Raw genomic sequence first — 9,929 nt, forward strand, 5'->3', positions numbered from 1 at the left:
CATCTGTGCACAGAGATAATTTACTTCTCCTTTTAAAATTTAGATGGCTTTTAGCTCCTGCATTTTTATCCCAAGAATCCTCTGAGGGATTCTTTTCACTCTTCAAAGATTCAGCAAAGACCCTTCCTTAGAAAGACCCTGCCTTATACCATCCATTCTTGAGGACATTTGCCTGTGGTGAACTATGATGAGAATAGGATTGTCCTTGAAAATTCTCACTGTTTCACCTTCCCATTAGCAAGACATGTTCTTGTCTTGTACTACATGCCCCTCCTCTATGCTGCTATAATATCCAAAGGTTAGGACAGTTGCCACGTTCTGATAAAAGTATCTGTTTTTGAGCCTTATTTCCTACCAATTTGAGGTTCTCAAGGAGAACTTGACTGACTCTGTGACTCCAGTGCCTAGCACTGGAGTCAGGAAATTAATTACTCAGTAAATATTCATGAAACAATGTGTATAAAAACCTTTGTCGGGCTTCCCTGGTGGCGCAGTGGTTGAGGGTCTGCCTGCTGATGCAGGGGACACGGGTTCGTGACCCGGTCCGGGAGGATCCCACATGCCGCAGAGCGGCTAGGCCCGTGAGCCATGGCCACTGAGCCTGCGCGTCCGGAGCCTGTGCTCCGCAACAGGAGAGGCCACAACAGTGAGAGGCCCACAAACCGCAAAAAAAAAAAAAAAAAAAAACACCTTTGTAAACTGAAACTACAGAAGAAAATGATTATTACTATATTTCTTTACATGCAATGATCCTTTTTCCTTAGCCCCTTCTGATCCTATGAAGAAGATCCATTAAGGTAAAATTCATTATACATCTTCAAGCATCTTTCATTCCTGCTAATCCAAAAGTTATTTGGTAGGCATCTACTGTAAGGACAGCCCCAAGGTTGAATTCTGAGGTGTGCAGCAGAGCCTCATGATTACATCCTCCTCCCCCTGGAGGTGATGCTCCCCAGCAGTATAGATGAGCCCTGGGTCCATTCTGTGGACCTCCTTGGCCAGGTGCACAATTCACTGTGGGGTAAGCTACTCTCTCAGACCACACCACTCAGCTTGGGCTTCCCCTTAAGGAGTTGGATATTGTTGTAGGCATTTCTTATTTTCCCCTCAAGCTTTCCTAACCTAGCCTGAATACTGTCCTTATTTTCATCCCCTTTGGCTACCTAAAGACTACCATCAGCTCATCCTTCAACATGCTTTTATAATTCTCTAAACATGTAGACACTCTTCCAGCTAGTTCCTCAATTATATGTTCTCAGGGCATAGGCTAAGCATAATGTTTTTTCAGCAAATACATACACCAAGGACTATAGCCTGGTCTTGGTTGCAGTTCCTAATGACCGTTTAACACACACTGAGTTCATCACAGCTCAAAGAGAACACTGGAGCAGGAAGAAACTGTCAAGCACACAAGATAAGACCAAGGCCTGACTGACTCAGCTGGCAAAAATACAATGAGCCACTTTTAGATGCAGTTTATTACTTACACAGACAGTGAAAAAAGAGTAGTCAAACGTACAAGCTCCCTGGGCCGTTGTCTTACATATCAAAAAGTACAACACCAAAAAAAAGGGGCTGATGACTGCAATGTGAGTTGTAGGACACCCACTGCTGAGGAGCCAATTCTAGACTGGAACTAATTGGTTTTGTAGTCTCAGCTGTACCTTGAGAAAAGCAGGCAGAAAGCATCGTATCTCATCGAAACCTGGTAGGTGTTGATAATCTATCTCATGAGAGACTAGCAAGGGAAACAGGGAGACTAGTGGGATCTTCAAGGCAACTTCTCACAAGCCTCCCATCCTCTTGCATTCCAGAGGATAAAAACGCGTTCTGCCAAAACTCAGATTAGCTGCAATTTAAGCCTGTGTGAACTATGTGAATACAAAGAAGGTTTCCAGGGCACCATGGCAGGGCTGTTCCTCTATAGGGAACTTGCAAAACTGGAAAAATGACAATAACCTAATTTTATAGATGAAGAAACTGAGACTTACAAAGATTAAGAAACTTGCTAGAGCTCCCACAGCTTGTTGGTGGCAGAGGTACCTTTATAAATCTGGGAACCTCAAGACTTCCAGGTTAGTGCTCTTTGCACTGTGCCATACAGCTTCATATTAGAATGTCAGAGTGGAATAAACAGTGATTTTCTCACTTTTAAGATGAAAAAAATCAGAAGATTCCTGCCCAGGAAACATATATTCTCATGGATTCCATGGGTCTATTTTTTATGCCCAGTCAGCTTTCAATCCCTAGTTGATGAAACTAGATGAAGGAACACGTAAATAATAATTAACACTCATTTCAATTACAATATATTTAGTAATTATCTATATAATGTTTGGCTGTTAGAAGACAATTTTTGTGTGTGTAGGACCTGTCTTGTTCCCCCCATGTCCTTACTATACAAGTCCCTGCCACATAGTATAGTCAATAAATACTTGTTGAATGAATGAATAAAAGTCATTATAAACTTTTATTTGATTAACAGCTAATTTTTACCAATATTCCTTAGTTCCAAGTGTATTCCTCACAAAATCCTTTACTGGAGCTGGATTGATGAAATAAAACCATGGATTTGGAAAAGATATTATTGGATTTGAATACCAGATCTACCACTAAATAATATGCAATAGTAGACCATTTATTTAATCTCTTTGAGCCTCATTATCCCATTTTACAAAATAGAGAATATAACATTATGTATAGATCTTTTGGATGATTTTAAATATGTGTGTGTGTTTGTGTATGTATGGGTGTGTGTGTGTGTGTGTGTGTGTGTGTGTGTGTGTGTGTGGCTAGACAGACAGACAAACAGACAAACTACTAAGTTCAGTGTCTGAGAAGTCACTCAATTAATATGAATTCCTTTTTCTCCAATCCTTGGTGCACTGGCTGCAGACCTAGGGCTCATTTACACCACAATCACATGAGGAACTTGTTAATAATCTCTGGGCATAGGGATAGGGCACAGGATGTTTCTTTCTTCCACAAATTTCCTAGGTCATTCTTATACCACCACTGAAGAAGCAAAGTAAATACGTAGTTCAAAATCTGAAGAATTATCTCCTGGATGACCAGTGATAAGCTCAGCCCCTAAATTAGGTTTCTCAGGATTCTACAGTCTCAGAACAGGAAGCTTAGTGACTGGTGTGTCATCAAGGAAAAATGCTTTGAAACATGGGAATGGGGAACAGAATAACTAGGACAGAGTTTCTCAATAAGAAGGAAGAAATGACAGGTGTTGAAACAACATCAGGGTGAAGGAAGGAGAGAAAGAGGCACGTGTATTGTTTGAGAAAAGATATTCGAAAAAAGCCCACTATTTTTAAGACATAGACTATAAAAAGCAAAGCTCAATGGTAACTCCTTGACAGGTAAGGCTGTGCATTAGGGAGATTCTATATTTTGTATTATCAGATATCCTCAAGACTGTGGGAAAAATTAAACAAATTGGTGTTTTAGGTCAGTAATTGTGGGAAATAAAGAAAATAATCCATCATAATATATTCATATGGTTCAATTGTAGTTTTAATGTGGGAACAAAGCTGCATTTTACTTGTCCAAAATATCACACACCTAAATTTTTTTAGAACTTAAGCCAGGCGAGCTATTTTGCGATGATTCAGGATAAAAGGACTGGCATTAAGAATGATGACATGGGAGACTGGTTCAATAGGGCGGAGTAGAAGGATGTGTGCTCACTCCCTCCTGCGAGAGCACACAGGAATCACAAATAACTCCTGAACAATCATCGACAGGAAGACACTGGAACTCACCAAAATAGATACCCACATTGAAAGACAAAGGAGAAGCCACAATGAGACAGTACGAGGGGCAAGATCACAATAAAATCATATTCCATAACTGCTGAGTGGGTGACTCACAAACCAGAGAACACTTATATCACAGAAGTCCACCCACTGGAGTAAAGGTTCTGAGCCCTACATCAGGCTTTCCAACCTGGGGGTCCGTCAACAGGAGGAAGAATTCCTAGAGAATCAGACTTTGAAGGCTAGTGGGATTTGATTGCAGAACTTGACAGGACTGGGGGAAACAGAGACTCCACCCTTGGAAGGAACACACAAAGTAGTGTGTGCATCGGGACCCAGGGGAAGGAGCAGTGACCGCATAGGAGACTGAACCAGACCTACTTGCTAGTATTGGAGGGTCTCCTGCAGAGGCAGGGGTTGGATGTGTCTCACCATGAGGACAAGGACACTGGCATCAGAAGTTCTGGGAAGTACTCCTTGGCGTGAGCCCTCCCAGAGTCTGCCATTAGGCCCACCAAAGAGCCGGGTAGGCTCCAGTATTGGGCCGCCTCAGGCCAAACAACCAACAGGGAGGGAACCCAGCCCCACCCATCAGCAGACAAGCAGATTAAAGTTTTACTGAGCTCTGCCCACCAGAGCAACACCCAGCTCTATCAACCACCAGTCCCTCCCATCAGGAAACTTGTACAAGCCTCTTAGATAGCCTCATCCACCAGAGGGCAGACAGCAGAAGCAAGAAGAACTACAGTCCTGCAGCCTGTGGAACAAAAACCACATTCACAGAAAGATAAACAAGATGAAAAGGCAGAAGGCTATGTACCAGATGAAGGAACAAGATAAAACCTCAGAAAAACAATTAAATGAATTGGAGATAGGCAACCTTCCAGAAAAAGAATTGGGAATAATGAAGATGATCCAGGACCTTGGGGAAAAAAATGGAGGCAAAGATCAAGAATATGCAAGAAATGTTTAACAAAGACCTAGAAGAATTAAAGAACAAATAAAGATGAACAATACAATAACTCAAATGAAAAATACACTAGAAGGAATCAATAGCAGAATAACTGAGGCAGAAGAATGGGTAAGTGACCAGGAAGACAGAATGGTGGAATTCACTGCCACGGAACAGAATAAAGAAAAAAGAATGAAAAGAAATGAGGACAGCCTAAGAGACCTCTGGGACAACATTAAATGCAACAACATTCACATTAAAGGAGTCCCAGAAGGAGAAGAGAGAGAGAAAGGACCTGAGAAAATATTTGAAGAGATTACAGTCAAAAACTTCCCTAACATGGGAAGGGAAATAGCCCCCCAAGTCCAGGAAGGACAGAGAGTCCCCAGCAGGATAAACCCAAGGAGAAACACACCAAGACACATAGTAATCAAATTGACAAAAATTAAAGACAAAGAAAAATTATTGAAAGCAACAAGGGAAAAAAGACAAATAACATACAAGGGAAATCCCATAAGGTTAACAGCTGATTTCTCAGCAGAAACTCTACAAGCCAGAAGGGAGTGGCATGATATATTTAAAGTGATGAAAGGGAAGGACCTACAACCAAGATTACTCTACCTGGCAAGGTTCACATTCAGATTTGATGGAGAAATCAAAAGCTTTACAGACAAGCAAAAGCTAAGAGAATTCAGCACCACCAAAGCAGGTCTACAACAAACGCTAAAGGAACTTCTCTAAGTGGGAACCACAAGAGAAGAAAAGGACCTATAAAAACAAACCCAAAACAGTTAAGAAAATGGTAATAGTAACATACTTATCAATAATTACCTTAAACGTGAATGGATTAAAGGCTCCAACCAAAAGACACAGGCTTGCTGAATGGATACAAAAACAAGACCCATATATATGCTATCTACAAGAGACCCACTTCAGACCTAGGGACACATAAAGAATGAAAGTGAGGGGATGGAAAAAGATATTCCATGCAAATGGAAATCAAAAGAAAGCTGGAGTAGCAATACTCATATCAGATAAAATAGACTTTAAAAAAAGAATGTTACAAGAGACAAGGAAGGACACTACATAATGATCAAGGGATCAATCCAAGAAGAAGATATAACAATTATAAATATATATGCTTGTAACATAGGAGCACCTCAATACATAAGGCAACTGCTAACAGCTCTAAAAGAGGAAATTGACAGTAACACAATAATAATGGGGGACTTTAACACCTCACTTACATCAAAGGACAGATCATCCAAAGAGAAAATTAATAAGGAAACACAAGCTCTAAATGACACAATAGACCAGATAGATTTAACTGATATTTATAGGACATTCCATCCAAAAACAGCAGATTGCACTTTCTTCTCAAGTGCACATGGAACATTCTCCAGGATAGATCACATCTTGGGTCACAGATCAAACCTCAGTAAATTTAAGAAAATTGAAATCATATTAAGCATCTTTTCTGACCACAGCGCTATGAGATTAGAAATCAATTACAGGGAAAAAAATGTAAAAAAGTAAACACATGGAGGTTAAACTATATGTTACTAAATAACAAAGAGATCACTGGAAAAATCGAAGAGGAAATCAAAAAATACCTACAGACAAGTTACAATGAAAACACAACAATCCAAAACCTATGCGATGCAGCAAAAGCAGTTCTAAGAGGGAAATTTATAGCAATACAAGCCTACTTCAAGAAACAAGAAAAGTCTCAAATAAACAACCTAAACTTACACCTAAAGGAACTAGAGAAAGAAGAACAAATTGACAAGATTCGACACCCATTTATGATAAAAACTCTCCAGAAAGTGGGCATAGAGGGAACCTACCTCAACATAATAAAGGCCATATATTACAAACCCACAGCAAACATCATTCTCAATGGTGAAAAACTGAAAGCATTTCCTCTAAAATCAGGAACAAGACAAGGATGTCCACTCTCACCACTATTAATCAACATAGTTTTGAAAGTCCTAGCCATGGCAATTAGAGAAGAAAAAGAAATAAAAGCAGTACAAATTGGAAAAGAAGAAGTAAAACTGTCACTATTTGCAGATGACATGATACTATACATAGAGAATCCTAAAGATGCTACCAGAAAACTACTAGAGCTAATCAATGAATCTGGTAAAGTTGCAGGATACAAAATTAATGCACAGAAATCTCTTGCATTCCTATACGCTAATGATGAAAAATCTGGAAGAGAAATTAAGGAAACACTCCCATTTACCATTGCAACAAAAAGAATAAAATACCTAAGAATAAACCTACCTAGGGAGACAAAAGACCTGTATGCAGAAAACTATAAGACACTGATGAAAGAAATTAAAGGTGATACCAACAGATGGAGAGATAGACCATATTCTTGGATTGGAAGAATCAATATTGTGAAAATGACTCTACTACCCAAAGCAATCTACAGTTTCAGTGCAATCCGTATCAAATTACCAATGGCATTTTTTACAGAACTAGAACAAAATAATCTTAAAATTTGTATGGAGACACAAAAGACCCCAAATGGCCAAAGCAGTCTTGAGGGAAAAAAATGGAGCTGGAGGAATCAGACTCCCTGACTTCAGATAATGCTATAAAGCTACAGTAATCTAATCAATATGGTACTGGCACAAAAACAGAAATATAGATCAATGGAACAAGATAGAAAGCCCAGAGATAAACCCATGCACCTATGGTCAACTAATCTATGACAAAGGAGGCAAGGATATACAATGGAGAAAAGACAGTCTCTTCAATAAGTGGTGCTGGGAAAATTGGACAGCTACATGTAAAAGAATGAAATTAGAACACTCCCTAACACCATACACAAAAATAAACTCAAAATGGATTAGAGACCTAAATGTAAGACTGGACACTATAAAACTCTTAGAAGAAAACATAGGAAGAACACTCTTTGACATAAATCACAGCAAGGATCTTTTTAGATCCACCTCCTAGAGTAACGGAAATAAAAACAAAAATAAACAAATGGGACCTAATGATACTTAAAAGCTTTTGCACAGCAAAGGAAACCATAAACAAGACGAAAAGACAACCTCAGAATGGGAGAAAATATTTGCAAATGAATCAACGGACAAAGGATTAATCTCTAAAATATATAAACAGCTTATGCAGCTCAATATTAAAAAAAGAAAGAACCCAATCCAAAAATGGGCAGAAGATCTAAATAGACATTTCTCCAAAGAAGACATACAGATGGCCAAGAAGCACATGAAAATCTGCTCAAAATCACTAATTATTAGAGAAACTCAAATCAAAACTACAATGAGGTATCACCTCACACCAGTTAGAATGGGCAGTATCAGAATATCTACAAACAACAAATGCTGGAGAGGGTGTGGAGAAAAGGGAACCCTCTTGCACTGCTGGTGGGAATGTAAATTGATACAGCCACTATGGAGAACAGTATGGAGGTTCCTTAAAAAAATAAAAATAGAATTACCATATGACCCAGCAATCCCACTACTGGGCAGATACCCAGAGAAAACCATAACTCAAAAAGACACATGAACCCCAACGTTCATTGCAGCACTATTTACAATAGCCAGGTCGTGGAAGCAACCTAAATGCCCATCGAGAGACGAATGGATAAAGAAGATGTGGTACATATATACTATGGAATATTGCTCAGCCATAAAAATGAACGCAATTGGGTCATTTGTAGAGACGTGGATGGATCTAGAGACTGTCACACAGAGTGAAGTAAGTCAGAAAGAGAATAAAAATATTGTATATTAATGCATATATGTGGAAGCTAGAAAAATGGTACAGATGAACTGGTTTGCAGGGCAGAAAGAGAAACACAGATGTAGAGAACAAACCTATGGACACCAACGGGGGGAAAGTGGCGGGGGGGTAGCGGTGGTGTGGTGTGATGAATTGGGAGATTGTGATTGACATGTATACACTAATATGTATAAAATGGATAACTAATAAGAACCTGCTGTATAAAAAAATAAAATTCAAAAAAAAAGAATGATGACATGAAAAACAAAATGATCACAAGATTATAATTTTAAAAATTCTCCAGGGAAAGTGCACAGCTGCCTTTAGATCCTGGAAAGATGACAAAGGTCTTATCTTTTAGAAGATTTGAGCTTTAGGAAGAAGATGTGAGATAAAATGAGAAAAAGGAAAGAACAAATTTCCTGAAATAGTGGTCAAATGGTAAAAGTTTAAGAGTTAATTAGTGAATATGCTTCTATGGTTGGAGATGGTAGTTGGATAATATGTGAATAGGTAATGATTGCAGCCCTAGGCTATGGTCAGTATGCCTTGGCACTGTTTTGCCTTCAGGAGTTGAAGTTTCCTGGCAGTCACAGAGTCAAGTGAAATCTGATGCCATGGAAAGATATAATGATGTTATATAGCTATGTGACCCAATTTTACAAAAGATCCAGCTGATACTTCTATAAGAAAACATAAAATTGAAATTCAAACACCCTGGGGAAATGTGAAAGCTGTTCAGAATTAACATGAATGAGTATTTAGAAGAATCTGGGTTGGGGATGAAGAAGCATAGCGTAAACTTGTAGAACTATACATCAATGAACACAATTATGCAAAGAAGCCTTTAGTTTAGAGGAGCTTATGGTGACAAATCCACACAACACACCCTGTCAGATCTAGCGATGCTGTCAGCAGGAAGCTGAAATTAAATATAACCAAGGTAGACTTGAAAATCTTGACTTTTCAACAAAATATGTTGACAGGCATTGAAACTGTTCAACAGAAATATAAGAGCTTTATTTGGGCTTAAGTGTATGCAAGTCATATTGCTTCGATCCAAAAGCAAAAACAAGAATGGTAAAGAAGAACATGAAATATGTTCATTGGGAAGATAGTCAAATAACAGGTTGAAAATAAGAAGGAAACCAAATATTCTCTTTCACCAGTTGAAGACATGTCAGAAATATCGTGAATCACTGTCTAAGTTTAAGTCAAGCTCTTGCATGTTAGATTTCACAACTGCTCAGTTGAATTTATTGGCTTGTAACTTACTAAATGCATAAAGCTTTTTATAGTAAATCTGTGCAAATAAGACAGTTGTATGTGGGTGGAGAGGGGGGAGGGGGAGGGAGAGGGAGAGAGAGAGAGATTGAACACCATTTTACCTGCATACCCCCAATCATGAATGCTGTCAAACTCCCTATGTTAGCAAGGAAGACATAACTTAA

At 38.9% G+C, this 9,929-nt stretch overlaps 1 pseudogene; it reads left to right on the forward strand.

The window, feature by feature from the left end:
* The first annotated feature begins 945 nt into the window (after window positions 1–945).
* On the forward strand, window positions 946–9,612 carry LOC101337869 (ER membrane protein complex subunit 2-like; annotated as a pseudogene).
* Window positions 9,613–9,929: the final 317 nt, after the last annotated feature.

Source organism: Tursiops truncatus, chromosome 1 (genome assembly GCF_011762595.2).
Source record: "Tursiops truncatus isolate mTurTru1 chromosome 1, mTurTru1.mat.Y, whole genome shotgun sequence".
Taxonomy (NCBI): Eukaryota; Metazoa; Chordata; class Mammalia; order Artiodactyla; family Delphinidae; genus Tursiops; species Tursiops truncatus.